This window comes from Geotrypetes seraphini, chromosome 1 (genome assembly GCF_902459505.1).
Source record: "Geotrypetes seraphini chromosome 1, aGeoSer1.1, whole genome shotgun sequence".
NCBI lineage: Eukaryota > Metazoa > Chordata > Amphibia > Gymnophiona > Dermophiidae > Geotrypetes > Geotrypetes seraphini.
In genome coordinates, this window is record NC_047084.1 from 424,945,285 (window position 1) to 424,963,744 (window position 18,460).

At 41.0% G+C, this 18,460-nt stretch overlaps 1 long non-coding RNA gene across 2 annotated transcripts in view; it reads left to right on the forward strand.

Moving 5' to 3' along the window:
* LOC117362335 overlaps window positions 1–18,460 on the forward strand; it is a 207,181-nt gene that overhangs the window by 45,536 nt on the left and 143,185 nt on the right. The window lies entirely within an intron of this gene.

Sequence of the window (18,460 nt, forward strand, 5' to 3'; positions counted from 1 at the left end):
CCTCACTACCTGGGGTGATATGTTCTGGGGGTCTCGCGGCCCACCTGCACACGTGGGCGGAGCTACAAACAGAAAATCATATTTCACCCATTCATGTCAATGGAAAAAATGTAAAAAGCTGCCATTCTCACAGTAATTCAAAAACGGCTTGACCGATTTGACCGAAACTTGGTATGCTGATCCCTCACTACCTGGGCTGATATGTTCTGGGGGTCTCACGGCCCACCTGCACACGTGGGCGGAGCTACAAACAGAAAATCATATTTCACCCATTCATGTCAATGGAAAAAATGTAAAAAGCTGCCATTCTCCCTGTAATTCAAAAACGGCTTGACCGATTTGAACGAAACTTGGTATGCAGATCCCTCACTACCTGGGATGATATGTTCTGGGGGTCTCGCGGCCCACCTGCACACGTGAGCGGAGCTACAAACAGAAAATCAGATATCACCCATTCATGTCAATGGAAAAAATGTAAAAAGCTGCCATTCTCACAGTAATTCAAAAACGGCTTGACCGATTTGAATGAAACTTGGTATGCAGATCCCTCACTACCTGGGGTGATATGTTCTGGGGGGTCTCGTGGCCCAACTGCACACGTGGGCGGAGCTACAAACAGAAAATCATATTTCACCAATTCATGTCAATGGAAAAAATGTAAAAAGCTGCCATTCTCACTGTAATTCAAAAACGGCTTGACCGATTTGAACGAAACTTGGTATGCAGATCCCTCACTACCTGGGGTGATATGTTCTGGGGGTCTCGTGGCCCACCTGCACACGTGGGCGGAGCTACAAACAGAAAATCAGATATCACCCATTCATGTCAATGGAAAAAATGTAAAAAGCTGCCATTCTCACAGTAATTCAAAAACGGCTTGACCGATTTGAACGAAACTTGGTATGCAGATCCCTCACTACCTGGGGTGATATGTTCTGGGGGTCTCACGGCCCATCTGCACACGTGGGCGGAGCTACAAACAGAAAATCATATTTCACCCATTCATGTCAATGGAAAAAATGTAAAAAGCTGCCATTCTCCATGTAATTCAAAAACGGCTTGACCGATTTGAACGAAACTTGGTATGCAGATCCCTCACTACCTGGGGTGATATGTTCTGGGGGTCTCGCGGCCCACCTGCACACGTGGGCGGAGCTACAAACAGAAAATCAGATTTCACCCATTCATGTCAATGGAAAAAATGTAAAAAGCTGCCATTCTCACAGTAATTCAAAAACGGCTTGACCGATTTGACCGAAACTTGGTATGCTGATCCCTCACTACCTGGGCTGATATGTTCTGGGGGTCTCGCGGCCCACCTGCACACGTGGGCGGAGCTACAAACAGAAAATCATATTTCACCCATTCATGTCAATGGAAAAAATGTAAAAAGCTGCCATTCTCACTGTAATTCAAAAACGGCTTGACCGATTTGAACGCAACTTGGTATGCAGATCCCTCACTACCTGGGGTGATATGTTCTGGGGGTCTCGTGGCTCACCTGCACACGTGGGCGGAGCTACAAACAGAAAATCAGATATCACCCATTCATGTCAATGGAAAAAATGTAAAAAGCTGCCATTCTCACAGTAATTCAAAAACGGCTTGACCGATTTGACCGAAACTTGGTATGCTGATCCCTCACTACCTGGGCTGATATGTTCTGGGGGTCTCACGGCCCACCTGCACACGTGGGCGGAGCTACAAACAGAAAATCATATTTCACCCATTCATGTCAATGGAAAAAATGTAAAAAGCTGCCATTCTCCCTGTAATTCAAAAACGGCTTGACCGATTTGAACGAAACTTGGTATGCAGATTCCTCACTACCTGGGATGATATGTTCTGGGGGTCTCGCGGCCCACCTGCACACGTGAGCGGAGCTACAAACAGAAAATCAGATATCACCCATTCATGTCAATGGAAAAAATGTAAAAAGCTGCCATTCTCACAGTAATTCAAAAACGGCTTGACCGATTTGAATGAAACTTGGTATGCAGATCCCTCACTACCTGGGGTGATATGTTCTGGGGGGTCTCGTGGCCCAACTGCACACGTGGGCGGAGCTACAAACAGAAAATCATATTTCACCAATTCATGTCAATGGAAAAAATGTAAAAAGCTGCCATTCTCACTGTAATTCAAAAACGGCTTGACCGATTTGAACGAAACTTGGTATGCAGATCCCTCACTACCTGGGGTGATATGTTCTGGGGGTCTCGTGGCCCACCTGCACACGTGGGCGGAGCTACAAACAGAAAATCAGATATCACCCATTCATGTCAATGGAAAAAAATGTAAAAAGCTGCCATTCTCACAGTAATTCAAAAACGGCTTGACCGATTTGACCGAAACTTGGTATGCTGATCCCTCACTACCTGGGGTGATATGTTCTGGGGGTCTCGCGGCCCACCTGCACACGTGGGCGGAGCTACAAACAGAAAATCAGATTTCACCCATTCATGTCAATGGAAAAAATGTAAAAAGCTGCCATTCTCACAGTAATTCAAAAACGGCTTGACCGATTTGACCGAAACTTGGTATGCTGATCCCTCACTACCTGGGCTGATATGTTCTGGGGGTCTCGCGGCCCACCTGCACACGTGGGCGGAGCTACAAACAGAAAATCATATTTCACCCATTCATGTCAATGGAAAAAATGTAAAAAGCTGCCATTCTCACTGTAATTCAAAAACGGCTTGACCGATTTGAACGCAACTTGGTATGCAGATCCCTCACTACCTGGGGTGATATGTTCTGGGGGTCTCGTGGCCCACCTGCACACGTGGGCGGAGCTACAAACAGAAAATCAGATATCACCCATTCATGTCAATGGAAAAAATGTAAAAAGCTGCCATTCTCACAGTAATTCAAAAACGGCTTGACCGATTTGAACGAAACTTGGTATGCAGATCCCTCACTACCTGGGGTGATATGTTCTGGGGGTCTCACGGCCCACCTGCACACGTGGGCGGAGCTACAAACAGAAAATCATATTTCACCCATTCATGTCAATGGAAAAAATGTAAAAAGCTGCCATTCTCACTGTAATTCAAAAACGGCTTGACCGATTTGAACGAAACTTGGTATGCAGATCCCTCACTACCTGGGGTGATATGTTCTGGGGGTCTCGCGGCCCACCTGCACACGTGGGCGGAGCTACAAACAGAAAATCAGATATCACCCATTCATGTCAATGGAAAAAATGTAAAAAGCTGCCATTCTCACAGTAATTCAAAAACGGCTTGACCGATTTGAACGAAACTTGGTATGCAGATCCCTCACTACCTGGGGTGATATGTTCTGGGGGTCTCTGAGCCCACAACTCTATGTTGCTTGCTCAAGGGTGGGTTCACCCAACAATTTATATGTTCTTGCTCCTGGAGGTGAAACTTAAAATGTTGTTTATAATCACGTTTTGCGTTAGTTGTATTGTATTCATTTTGTCAAATATTTCACATTATAATTTGAATATTGTACTTTTTATTAAGCTGTAAAAAAATAATTTCATTCACCACTTTAAAGTATCTTTATTTGAATCCATTTACAGTGTTATTGCTATAATTAAATACCCGTGCAACGCCGGGGCATCAGCTAGTATATAATATAATTGAAAAATAAAGTTACCTAATTGCCATCAATAATTATTTCCCTCCCTCCAACCCCCCTCCCCCCATGGACGTGTAAAGGTAAATGAACAAAAGGAATGATAAAATAAATAGACATTATTATAATTCCACAAATATAGTCAATGGGCTCCAAACTTTGTTTTTTTTTTGTTTTTTTTTAAATATTCTTTATTCATTTTCAAAATTACATTAAGTGTTAAATATATTCATTCAGATTAACATTAACTACATCACTTACAAACAATCATTGATATATTACATAAAAACATTTCCCTTCCCTTTTCCCACCCCACCCACCCACCCTTATATTCCATTATCATATAAAACATGTAATAATAAAATCCCCCTCCCTATCCCTTAAATCGATAAGTATAAGGGAAACAATTTCAAATTAATCTTTACAATACTTTGTTAATGGTTTCCACACATCCTGAAACTTCTTAAAGTATCCCCGTTGCAATGCAATAAACCTTTCCATTTTATAAATATGGCATAATGAGTTCCACCAGAAGTTATAATTTAATCTCCTCCAATCCTTCCAATTATATGTAATTTTCTGAATGGCAACACCGGTCATTATAAGTAGTAATTTATTATTATTCGCAGAAATCTGACTCTTTGCTCTCATTTCCATACCAAATATCACAGTATCATAGGATAACTTTGTTAAATACACTACTAAATCCTCTGTACTCCGTAGTACAGACATTTACCCACCAAAAAGTGTAATTTAATCTGTCATGGTTTCTCCAGTTACTCGTAATCAATTGAATGGCTATGCCTGTCATGATCATAAAAAGTTTGATTATAACAGCTTGGATCTATTATTAGCTAAAGCGGTATATTCGATTTTAATAAATATAAATTTGTTCTAAATCAATTAGTGTGCCTTAGTAAAAGGAACCCTATGGGCCTGTTTTACAAAACCGCACTAGCGGCTGCAGCGCAGTAACGGCCCCGAAGCCCATAGAGATTTAAAGGGCTTCGGGGCTGTTGCCGCGCAGCTGCCATTAGCACGGCTTTGTAAAACAGGCCCTACACGTATATTTATTTATTTATTTTGATTTCTATCCCGTCCTCCCAATATTAATGGTGTTAGCATGAGCTAAGACAATAGCCCAGATTAGCATCTCTAGTTTGCCATCAATGGCCCATTTTTGTAGTATAAACTCATTGCATAGAATGAAATCAGTGGCAAACTAGAATGAATTAATAGCATTAGTGCATGATAATATTGTTGCATGTGTTAGTAACACTGGCTTTTTTTTTTTTTCCTATTTCTGAAATACATCTCTAAAATTCTGGAGCCAAAACACTCCCAGTTAGGGAAACACATTCCCATTAGTGACTCTATGATGCCACCACACAGAATACAAGGGTATCTAAGGAGAGAAGCATGTGATGGAAAGTTGGAAACATTGGTTCATATGATTGCAAAATCTTTCAACTTTTTCGCTCCGAGTTGGTCAAAATCAGATCATGGCTCTCCCCTCTGATATGAATCTATTGCAAGTCCTCCTGGTGGAGCTCCCATTCTCCTGTCAGCCAACTGGCTTAAAATTCTCTGCCAGATGGACAGATTTAATGGCTCAAAGGTGGCGTTCTGCCCGGATTTCCAGCTTTCAAGGCTCAGGTCATAAGGATGAGCTTTCAGTCCCTTTCCGCTCCTTCCCCAAATGCTTGTGTTTACATAAGACTGTATAGACATATTTCCTGTTTTGTCTTCTTGAAGAGCTACAGTGTCATTGTTTTTGCTGTGGCACAGTTAGGCTTTTTGACATTATTCAGTTGATTTTTCTAGTCATGTCTCAGCCTTCTGTATATGTGGTAGAGTTCTTTGAATTGGCAATCACTTTTTATTAGAATGCATATTGCTCCATATTGGAGGCAATTGTCTAAATATTTTTGGCACATAAAATGGTGACTTAAATGTGTGAAAGAAATCATATAAAATTAGGTCACACCTAAAAATATATGCAGTGCAAGTAGACAGATCTTTTTATAGACACAGCATGACAAAGTCATAGTTTATAAAATATGTGAGTATCCTCTTGATGTTCAGATCGTGGGAGATTGTCAGTGATCTCCTGTAGTCCACAGCAATACCAGAAATTCAATGCTGGTGCTGTATCTGGCCACCAACATTGAATTTCCAGTCTATTTTTGGCTGGCTGAGACATAGCTGGCTAGTAGAGAGTGATGCAAGGACAAGGATTCATTCCCATTCCCTCCCCACAACAAAAATATTTTTCCCATCCCACATAATCCCCACAGTGAAGCATATTTTATAACCCTATCCCCGCATTCTCTGTCCTTGCATTTCTCCATATCAACTGGAATGTGACTGTGCTATTTGGTGATGCAAATAAAGGTGGACCTCAGCAGATTGTATGAATCAAATATTTTGCCCTTTTTCACCTGAAAAGGACACAGGATTATCTTTTGAAAAATATGGTTGCTGGAGAATCTCCGCCTCACTAATAATACTCTTTATGGAGCACTTATGCAGTATCCAGCATCTTCCAGTTGGCCATGTGATGTGGTCCTGGAGCCGAACAGCCACCAAGTTTCAGATCTGCTGCCCTTTAGTTAATTGTTGAGTTACCAAACATGTTTGGATTATGTATTATCAGTACTAGTTGTACATAATGTTTAAAGTGGACTGAGAACCAGAGAAACCAGGGTTCTCTGCTGCTCCTTGAGATCATGGACAAGTCACTTAACCCTCCATTGTCTCAGGTACAGACTTCAATTGTAAGTCCTCCAGGTATAAGCTTAGGGGTCCTTTTATCAAGCTGCAGAAGGGGTTTAACGTGCGTAATACTGCGTGTTAAACCGCCTGCCACGCTAGCCCCTAACGCCTGCATTGAGCAGGCGTTAGTTTTGTAGCCGGCCGCGGGGGTTAGCGCGTGATGAAATGTCTAACACGCTGACCCCTCTAGCGCGGCTTGATAAAAGGACCCCTTAGTGTACCTGAATATAATTCATATTGATGTGAGCTAAATCAAAATCTAGTATTAGGTATATTGTGAAATAATAGGCATATTGTGAAGCCATACAGGAACTATAAAGAAAATCTACCATACCATCATAGCACTTACTTCCAAGAGTCACACAAAAGGACCTATAAAGGAAAAGGTAGCACTATAAACATATCAGTGGACACAACATTAATATACCTGCTAAACAAACTGGATTAGTACAGATTAATTCTGCATAGAATTGAATGTCTATCAGAATAACTGGCCTCTTTCACACAGACAGACCCTCGTCAAGCATAGGATTTTAGGTAGTTTCTTGTGGGTATTTATTTTCTTGATTACTAGGTGGAAGGGTGGGGGAAAATAATTGCTTATTAATATCTGTAAGTTTATTGTAATTTTCTTGTAATATTATATGTACATGAATTATTTGCATGCATAATTGTAGTTTGAGAATTTAATAATGATTAAAAAAAAAAAGAAATGTATGAACAAAAATTAAACTAAAACTCCAAGAAGCTGGACTTTGCATACACTATAATTTCAGAGATCTAGAAACAGTAATACATTTCCCTTCTGTACTGTGTAAAACATAAAAGTTATTTGGAATAAAAAAAATTAAGTCATTACAAAGTAAAACTGTTTAAGAAGAACGCATCTGTACCAGAATGAACCACATGAAAATTAATTCTAAATTCTACTGGCAACTAGAGGAATAGCAGCTTTGGCAATAAAACATGTTGAATCCTGTCTCCAGGTCTGAATTATAATATGAGCAAGAACAATAACTATCACCAACAGAACCTAGCATTTTACTGTTACTATTATCTCTTAGAATAAAACGCTAAGCATGCATGTACACTCTCACCGCCGTGTTGCCTGATCTGTAGTTCCGTGGCTGGCAGAGTGCGCATGTGCGCTTACCACGCAACTCTCTGTCTCGCAGCGGGGTTGCCGGCTCCGGCCAGACAAAGTTCAGATGTGCTCCAGGTCGAGCCGTGCCTTGCGCGAGCGCAGCGATTCAATGGTGTCTAGGATCCATTCCTGGTAGCGGGGTGGTCAGCGCCGGGGCCAGGGGGGAGGCGGTGGCAGGCCCCGGGGAGGAGGAGGAGTTGATGAGGAGGAGGAGACACGGGGCGCGAGCACAGCTGAAGGGAGCTGTTGGGGCTTACGCGCGCCGACCTCTGGGCACGCGGGCGGGAGTCGTTGCCGCTGAGGTGAGTGAAAGCAGCTTTTAAGGTGGACTGGGACAGTTGTAGCCAGGCGCCCTGGCGGGTTTCCGTTTTCATCCAATAGGGAATAGCTTATGGTCCACCGGTTCAAAACTGCTAAAATTGCCTCTTTAGAGGAAATGATTTGATCAGTAGCTCTTGCAGTTTTAGCACAAGTCCCACTTTGTTACTAACAGTAAAATAACCTTTTATATATATATATATATATATATATATATATATCTACTAGCACCCGTAACGGGCTAAAACACTAGTTATTTTATAACCTCCCTTTTACAAAACCATAACGTGGTTTGTAGTGCTGGCCACGGCAATAACAGTTCTGCCATTGAACTCAGAGGACTTTCTTAGAGATAAGATTCCACAGGTGATCCTTGAGAGGAGGAATGCTGGCCTAGTGCCTAACCCTCAGTAAGCATGGTTCTATGAGAGGGGTTGTAGAGGCTCAGTATTAAAGATAATTTTCACAGCTACTTGTGAACTGCATATATAATTTGCACATATTTGCTTGAGGAGAGAGCTGTTGACTAAAAGGCTTCTTTGGATCTGTTTAGGACTTTTTTGAGACTTTGGGAAGTAGTAAGTGGGAGAGAGGCCTGGAAAACTTTTAAAGTTAGGCCAAGTGTGCTATATTTCATGGGGTGGGAATCCTCTCACCCTAACTTAAAAATGCTCCTTGAGGAGAGACCTCTGGATGGTTTCAGCCTCTTAGTTTGAAACTGAACTCTGAGGATTTTCTTAGAAATCAGACTCCACAGGTGGCCTTTGAGGTTAATTCTTACCTGCCCACCTAAAGGCAGAGATTTTTGGCTCTTCAGCCAACTAGGAGCAGGGAATTGCTTTGGTAGGATTTTTCTGTACTTTCTTATTTCTTCCAGGTATAAGTACTTTTGTATGGCTAGGAAATATCGTATCACCAAAGCTGCTGCTCAGGTTACAGCTTCTGTCTCTGTGCAGACAGAAAATGTTACCCAGACAGAGTGAGTGGTTCCAAGTTCAAGCTGTCTTCAGTTAGAATCCCTCATTAAGGAAGTAAAGGAACTGAGAGAGGAGGTGGCAAGACTGAGAAGCATTCATGAGAATGAGAGGTACATCGATTAAATGGTTCATGAGGCCTCAAAGATTTACAGCAGTGGAGATGACAGCTGGACTCAGATTACGGAACCCTGCAAGACTGGTACTGTAACTCCACCCGTACTTGAACTGAACAACCGGTATGATGCCCTGGAAGTTTAGGAGATGATAGCATCCCAGGGAGGGGAAGGACCAAAGCTTGAAATCCCTAAAATTGCTGGACCCATGGCCACTAGGAGGTGTAAAGTAGTGGTGGTTGGCAGTTCCCTTCTGAAGACCAGATATGATGTCCCAAGAGGTATGCTGTCTGCCTGGTGCCAAAATCTAAGATGTTACAGAGAAATTACCAAGAGTCATCAAGTCTGATGACTATTATCCAATGCTGTTTATCCACATTGGCACCAGTGATACTGCCAAGTACCCTGCAAATGTATCAGAAGTGACTTTGTGGCTCTGGGAGAGAAGGTGAAGCAGTCAGGTACACAGGTATTCTCGTCCATCCTCCCTGTTGAGGGTAAGGGCCTGGTCAGAGAAGCATGCATCCTGGAGACGAATGAATGGCTATATGGATTGTATCATCAAGAGTGTTGTGGCTTCCGGGACCATGGGATGATTTTCCAAGGGCTGCTGAGCAGGGATGGTATACATCTATCAAAGAAGGGAAGAAGTGTCTTCGGCAGCAGGCTGGTTAATCTACTGAACTAAAAGTGATGGGGCAGGGTGATCAAAGTCCCTAACTGAGTATAAGACCTTGGGTAAGTAAATCACTGAATATCTCTACATGGATGGGAAGAGGGGGCAATGTTTGGAAAGTAGTACATACTAATGCTCGAAGTATGAGAAACAAGATTCTGGATCTAGAAGCTGTGATGGAAAAAGATGAGTTAGATATAGTGGCGATCACATAGACGTGGTTCATGAAGAACCATGACTGAGATGTAGTTATACCGGGCTATAATCTGTTCAGGAAAGACAGGGTAGGAAGAAAAGGAGAGGGAGTAGCATTATATGTTAAAGATCTTATTAAAGCCACACAATTGCAGGATCTGCAGGGCAAGGAAGAGGCACTGTGGATCAATTTGAAAAGAGGAATGGTAAATATATTTACATTGGTATGATATACAGACCTCCTTCTCAGATGGAAGAAGTGGACAGAAATTTAATAGTAGACATTCAGAATATATCTAAAAAAGAGGAAATTTTACTAATAGGTGATTTTAACATGCTGAATGTTGATTGGTGTATCCCTATTACAGAATCTTCTAGAAGCAGGGAGATTCTGGATTCTCTGCAAGGAGAACTGTTCCAGAAGTTGGTAATGGAACCCACGCAGGATTGGGTCATACTGGACTTAGTGCTTACAAATGGGGAAGATGTTTCTGATGTCAGTGGGTAATCATCTGGCATCCAGTGATCACTGTATGGTATGGTTTAATATTAAGATGGGTATGGAGAGGACTATTGAAAACGTAAAGATTCTAGACTTTAAAAAACTAACTTTGTTCAGATGGGGGATTATGTCAAGGAATTGTCTGGATGGGAACATCTGGAAGGAATAGAAATGCAGTGGGCAAAACTAAAATGAGTTATTGTAAGAGTGACAATTCTTTTTGAGGGGCAAGTAAATAAAAGAGGAAAAGGCTGCTTTGGTTCTCAAAAGTAGTAGCTGAGAAGGTAAGGAATAAGAGGTTAGCTTTCATAAATTACAAAAGATGGCAGAAAAAGGAAGGCAAGCAAAAATATCTGGAAAAGTTAAGAGAGGCTGGTCGAATAGTCAGGAAAGCAAAGATACAAATGGAAGAAAAATTAGCTGACATGATAAAATGGGGGAGAGAAGACATTTTGTTTAGATATACCAGTGATAGGAATAACTGCAAAAGTGGTATTGTGAGACTCAAAAGTGAAGGGGAGGAATATGTAGAAGCTGATAAAGAAAAGGCTGAATTGCTTAACAAATATTTCTGTTCTGTGTTCATGGTTGAAGATCCGGGAGTGGGTCCGAAGAAGACAAATGTGAATAGGGATGGTGGATTGGTAGATCCTGATCGATTTTCAGAGGATTGTGTTCGTGAGGACTAGACAAAGCAATGGGGCTGGATGGTGTACATCCGAGGGTGCTGACTCCATTGACTGACATTGAGGCTCCATTGACTGACATTTTCAATGCTTCTCTATAGTCAGGATTGTCACCAGAGGACTGGAGAAGGGTGGATGTGGTCCCTCTATACAAAAGTGTTATTAAGGAAGAAGTAGGGAATTACAGACCAGTAAGTCTGACTTTTGTGGTACGGAAATTAATGGAAACACTTTTAAAACAGAGAATGGTGAAGTTTCTAGAATCTGGTAGATTATAAGACCAGAGGCAACATGGATTCACTACTGGTAGGTCTTGTCAGCCAAATCTGATCAATTTCTTTGACTTGGTGACCAGAGAATTGGGTAGAGGGAGTACACTAGATGTGATGTATTTAGATTTTAGCAAAGCCTTTGACAGTGTTCCACACAGACGTCTAATAAATAAACTGAGTGCCCTCAGAATGGGTCCCAAAGTGACAGGTTGGGTCATGAACTTGAGTGGAAGGTGACAGAGGGTAGTGATCAATGGAGATCGCTCTGAGGAAAGGGATGTTACCAGTGTTGTGCCTCAAGGTTCTGTTCTTGGGCCTGTTCTTTTTAACATTTTTATAAACGATATTGCTGAAGGGCTGTTGGGTAAGATTTGCCTTATTGCGAAAGATACCAAAATCTGCAATAGAGTAGACACACCAGATGGTGTGAATAACATGAAGAAAGACCTAGTGAAGCTTGAAGAATGGTCTGAAATTTAACAGTTAAAATTTAATGCTAAGAAATGCAAGGTCATGCATTTGGGCTGCAAAACTCTAAGGAATGGTTCAGTTTAGGGGGTAAAGCACTCATGTGTACGACATAAGAGTGGGATTGGAGGGGGCGTGGCTGAGCCAGAGCGAAATGGCGGCTTAATCTCCTTGCTCCCGTGCTGCTCCTCACACCCCGGCAAACAGGTGTAAAAAAAAAATTGAAACCGAGTCGCAACGGTAAGCGACAGAAAATCCTGCAAGTGTCACCGACCTAAATCGAGGGTTGCTGACCCAGAAATAACCGCCGGATGTCGGACAAAAAGGTTGGGAAGCGGCACAAGCCTGAGCCGCTTTCCCCATCAAAGGCACCGCTACCACCTTCCACCGGCGATTCGGGCCGTGAAATCCTGGCAGAGCTGAGAGAGCTCAAAGAGCTGGTAACGGAAACAAAGGCTTCTACAGATGAAATAAATGAAAAAATCACAGGTATGGCTGAGGATTTTGCACAGCTCCAAACACGTGTGAACACATTGGAATCCAAGATGGAGGCTAGCACCATACAAATAGCTGAGCTCAGGAAACAGGCCACCCGCATAACTGCATTAGAAAGAGACTTGGAAGATAGTAATGACCAGTCTCGAAGGTGTAACATTCGTATATTGGGGCTCCCGGAGAATGGCCGAGATGGTGAGCTTATTAAAATTCTGGAAGCTCTAATCCCTCGCCTCCTTGACCTTACTTTCCATAGATAATTTGAAATAGAAAGAGCCCACAGGGTACCCTCCTCTTCTACAGGAGACCGTCACCCCAGACCGGTTGTTCTCAAGCTGCTCAGATACCAACACGTTATGGAGATCATGCAGAGGGCTAAGATCAGAGCTCCAATCAAGCATGAGGGTTCCACCATTCTATTTGTACCTGACCTGAGCAAAACTACTGCACGTCGTCGGAAGCTGCTTCTCTCCTACAGACCACAACTAAAAGCTTTAAATGCAAGATTTGGTCTACTATACCCAGCTCGTATGAGAGTAACACTGAATAACACAACCAAGGACTTCCTGAACCCTGAGGAGCTGGCTTCATTTATTGAACTGCATTCACCTTCCCCAATAAATCAGTTTGATTGTTTGATAGCATGGTATCTCACCAATTGCTGTATTGGATGATATTATTCTGTCTACACTTTGCACAACAACTATTTACTACCTTTTCTTACATGAGAATGTTGTGACACTTTTAGCTCTTGCCAGGGCACTGTTTTGCTGTTAACAACTGTTTGTATGTTAAACTCTGACACAAATGAGGGCACGTTGGGTTTTGCCTGCTGTTATGGCTCCCTCAGCTACACTCACATGGTTATTACATAGCAGTGACTGTTTTGTCACTCTTTTCAGTTCAGGGTGTTTCTCAAAAGTTTTGGAGTATTATTTTTCAATGAGATATATACTGATGTGGTTTCTTTCTCATACCTGGTTTTACTTCATAAGCCTGTACCATTGGTCACCTTTTACACTCAAATATCAGTGTCTCATGCTCTTTTGTATTTCCAACAACTGCAATGTCACTTAAAATTATATCTTTAAATGCAAAGGGTCTAAATAACAAGATTAAGTTGAAAAAAGTTTTAACATATCTTGATAATCTTAAACCAGATGTTATAATGCTACAGGAGTCACATCTAGATGCTTCTGCTTCAGCTAAAGTTTTTCTCCCATGGGCCTTACCGCCATATTTTTCTCCTGCCATTGATAGAAAGGGTAGAGTTATTACTTTGATTCGGAAATCCAGTAATATTTCCATAATTTCCTCTTCAAATGATCTCAATGGACGCTGGGTCAAAGTCACAATTGCTAGCGCAGAAGAGGTTTATTGCTTATTTAATCTGTATGGTCCGAATCTTGACAGACCAGATTTTTTTCATTCTGTACACGAATCTCTGCTGGATGAATCAACGGCTAACCTGATTGTCACTGGAGACTATAACATGGTTCTGAATCTGAGTATTGATAGAAAATCAAATTGCGTGTATAAGAAAACCAAAGCCTGGTTTGCATTGCAGGATCTCATAACTGATGTTCACCTTTTGAATATATGGAGACATTTACACACTGACAAAGAGGCATTCACCTTCTTTTCTCCCCCTCATTCATCGTACTCGAGGATTGATTTTTTTCTTGTGAGCGAAACTTTGTGTTCTTCCATAACAGATGCGGATATTCTACCAATCACTATATCGGACCATGCGGCCATTACAATTCAACTGAAAGTTAAAGTCTCTTCTCCAAAAACAAGACAATGGCGTTTTAATAATGCCCTATTACAGGATGAACAGTTCTGTGAGCTGATAAGGTCTAGAACACAGGAATTCTTTCAGCTTAATACTCCGGCACAAACTTCCTGGTATTGTTGTTGGGATGCATATAAAGCTTTTATTTGAGGTATTATAATAACGTATTCTGCTCATAAAAGTAAACAACTGAAAGAAAATCAATGTAAGATAGAGAATGAAATCAGAAACCTAGAATCTCAACATCAACAAACTCCTAGTGACATAGATCTTCTGATGAGATTGAACAGAACACGCTTCCACTACAATTCCATCTTAAGTAATAAGGCCTCGCATGCGATATTCCAACAATCTGCATCTTACTTTGCTGAGAATAATAAATGCGGCCATTTATTGGCTAATCTGCTTAAACGACGGGAGGCTAAACATAATATTGCCTCCATCAATTTGGAATCAGGGATCGAAGTTACCAGAGCTAAGGATATCTCTCAAGCATTCATGACCTTTTATAAGTCACTATACACTGCTGAGTCTAGTAACCCACAATTAACTTCTGAATTTTTGGCAAATATTCCTCATCCCTCTTTAGATGAGACTGACAACGAACATCTAAATGAACGGATAACATCGTCTGAAATTTCCCTGGTTATTCACTCAATGGCTCTCAAGAAATCTCCTGGACCAGATGGTTTAACGGTTGAGTTTTATAAGGCATTTCAAGAGGTCTTGATCCCGTTTTACCTTCCATTTCTTGAACATCTCATCTCCACTGGAGAGGTATCTGGTCCTTTCACTGAAGCTACTATAATTGTGCTGCCCAAATCAGGTAAAGATCCGCGTCACATAGCCAATTACAGACCGCTTTCTCTAATAAATGTGGACGCAAAAATTTATGCTAAACTATTATCAAATAGATTGCAACGGGTCATAACTAAACTAATTCCATCAACTCAAAGTGGTTTTATCACTGGCCGGTCCTCTAGCGACAATACTCGAACATTCTCGCATGTAATAGCACACGCACAAAAACAGAAAAAAGAATTGCTTGCGGTTGGACTGGATGCGGAGAAAGCCTTCGATTGTATTGAATGGCCTTTTCTTTTTAATACCTTACTCTGGTTTGGCTTCTCGGAGGACTTCATAAACAAAATTAAGGTGCTCTACTCAAAGCCTACCACTAGAACATTTATAAATGGTACATTATCTGATGCCTTTTATCCCAATAGAGGTACCAGGCAGGGATGCCCTTTATCCCTACTACTGTTCAATCTTGCATTAGAGCCACTGATACAGACAATACGTACAAATCCTGATATTACAGGTTTCAGACTCCAAGAACATGATAAAGATATTAAAATCTCTGCATACGCAGATGATATTTTACTTTATATAACACCTGCATCTTTTCCCTTTCTGCTAGCTGACATAGCTCGGTATGCGAAAGTCTCTGGGTACAAACTCAATATGTGTAAGACTGAAGTGATGCCTCTTAATTGTCCGGCAGCGGAATCTGACAGAAATTTGTATGGAATGAAATGGTCAGCAACATCCTTAAAATATTTGGGAGTCCTGTTCGGACCGAGTATTGATGAAACTATCCTACTTAATGTTGAGCACATATTAGACATTATTAAATCTTACATTTCCAAATGGTCTCCGCTAACACTGACGTGGTGGGGCAGAGTGGAAACGATCAAAATGATGATAGCACCCAAGATAAATTACATATTATCTATGTTACCCTTTCAGTTACCACTCACCTTTCATAAACAAATGGATTCTCTGCTTACGAAATTTCTGTGGAAAAACAAGCAGCCACGTATTGCTCTTGCTAAATTAAAAGCACCTCGTATTTTAGGTGGAGTCAATTTCCCTAGTTTCCTACACTATCACCAAGCCTTCATCCTGAAACAGTGCTCATCGGGATATCACAGGCCCAATACATATGATTCTCCTGTTTGGCTCTCTGTTGAAAATGCATTATATGGAGATAGACGTATTAGACATTTAGCTGGAATCACTCTCTCCAAATCAGACAAGCAAGATAAGATGTTGGTAGCTTATAAAATAGCGGTGGATAGCGCTGATTCCACTTTCTCATCTCGATGGTCAGACTCCACCTTAATCCCACTATGGAACAATGATCGGTTCAAGATAGCGGAGTCTCCAATCTCATGTCCGGAATGGCAAAAATGTGGCATTTACCTGGTAAAAGATCTCCGAAACAAAGATGTCTGGACATCCTTTTCGGACCTATCCTCTGAAAGTGGTCTACATAGATCTCAATATTTCCGGTGGCTTCAACTAAGTCACTGTGTTCAACACTCAGTGCAGAAAGATGGCATGCAGTCAGCGGATCCTGATATGCTTCAATTCTTACGTTCTCTCCCAAATGGTAATGTCAAAGCTTCTACTTGGTATCGTTTACTACAAAATTCCTCTTTTTCTGATCCTTTGGAGTTGGAGGTGAAATGGTGCAATGACCTCAAACTACCTTCTGATGCCATTGATTGGGCATCTTTATGGCAAATTTTTTTCAAATCCATCCGCTCAGCATCTCTACTACAATCCATATTCTTTCTCTTGCACAGAGCGGTATGGACGCCTATTCTGTCGCATAGGATAGATCACTCAATGTCCACTCTATGCTGGTCCTGCTCTACTGAAGATGGTACTATAGAGCACCTTCTCTTCTTGTGCCCACTCCTAAAGGAATATTGGAACACAGTGTGGAACATAATATGTGAAATTTTAGATATTAAAGAGCCCCTGACCTATCCCATTCTTATCATAATGTCACAAGCGATTATTGCACCTATGAATTCAGACAATACTCGTTTATTTACTATTATGGTATCTCTGGCAATACAGACAGTGTTGTTTTGCTGGAAAGACTTTACCAAAATAGATTATCATATGTGGTGGAACATTTTCTGCCTTACAGGGAAATATGAAAAAGTATATGCGGAAAGGACTGACTCTATGCCTAGATTTATGGCTATATGGAAGCCACTTCTCCTTTATTGTAATATATAACCTTTGCATTTTCTTACGCTTTTGTATACTAGCTTGCTTGATATCTTAATAGTTATTCTATTAGACAATGCATCTAGGGCATGAGTATTGCAATTGTGATCAATATGTATTGACATTATACTAGAGTATTGCCTCGTATTCATACATTCATCAGTATATTTTGTATATGAATGTGATTTATACCATGAACTGTATTTGTATTTATCTTTGTTTTTGTTCTCTTCTGTACATTGAAAACTCAATAAACAGTTTTGAACTAAAAAAAAAAAAAAAAAAAGAGTGGGACTTGGGTGTGATTGTATGTGATGGTGGCCAAACAGGTTGAAAAGGCGACGGCGAAAGCTAGAAGGATGCTAGGGTGCATAGGAAGAGGTATGGCCAGTAGGAAAAAGGAGGTATTGATGCCCCTGTATAAGACTCTTGTGAGACCTCATTTAGTATTGTGTACAATTCTGGAGTCCACACCTTCAAAAATATATAAAAAGGATGGAGTCAGTCCAGAGAAAGGCTACTAAAATGGTGCGTGATCTTTATCATAAGGCATATAGGACAGACTTAAAGATTTCAAGTCAACCACACCTATTCTCTGCCCCTAACCATGCCTTCTTTTCAGATTGGTGTTAGAGGACAAATCAACTTTTGCGTCATTAGGCATTCTAAGATTTTCACGCTGAACTCTTAATTGCTGACTTACAATTTTTTTTTTTTTGCTTTGCTGAAAACTGGCATGATCAGTTACCACACCAATTTTAAAAATAAGTTATGCGCTGATTCCAAAGTTAGACATAGCTATGCGTCTTTGATTAGGGCGCTCAGCGATACCTAATGTAGGCCCTTAGGGACCTTGTACTAAAATGGCCTAATGCAGGATGTGCTAAAGTGTTCCATGAGCATGATTAATTTTTCTTTATATTTTGAGTGGGGGGGGGGTCATCTAGCATGCTGATATTACTGCCACACTAATTGGTTTGCACATCCTTAGTACCTCCTAAATAGCAGGTGGCTTTCCACAGTAAATATTTTAATGGCCATCACTAATGCTAACATTAGCACATTATCAAATAGTAAATAACAACAAAGAGCCCCTCTGCTATTGAAGTTATTTAAAAAAAAAAAAAAAAAAAAATCTTCAAAACATTATGTAGGTAAATATGGAAAAAAGAGAAAGCTCAGTCAGACATAGGTAAATACAACCTTCCCAATATTCAGCCTGCAGTGGTCAGCATTTTTTATGTATTAATTGCTTTAGGCTAAATTATGCCCCAAGATTCAGGTCAGGGCTATGTCCAGGCACCGGCACTAAATATTAGGATATAACACAGGCCCAACTGATATTCAGCCATATCCACCACAGAGCGATACAAGGGCATTAAAATATTTTCATCTTTGTTTTCCCCTCCTT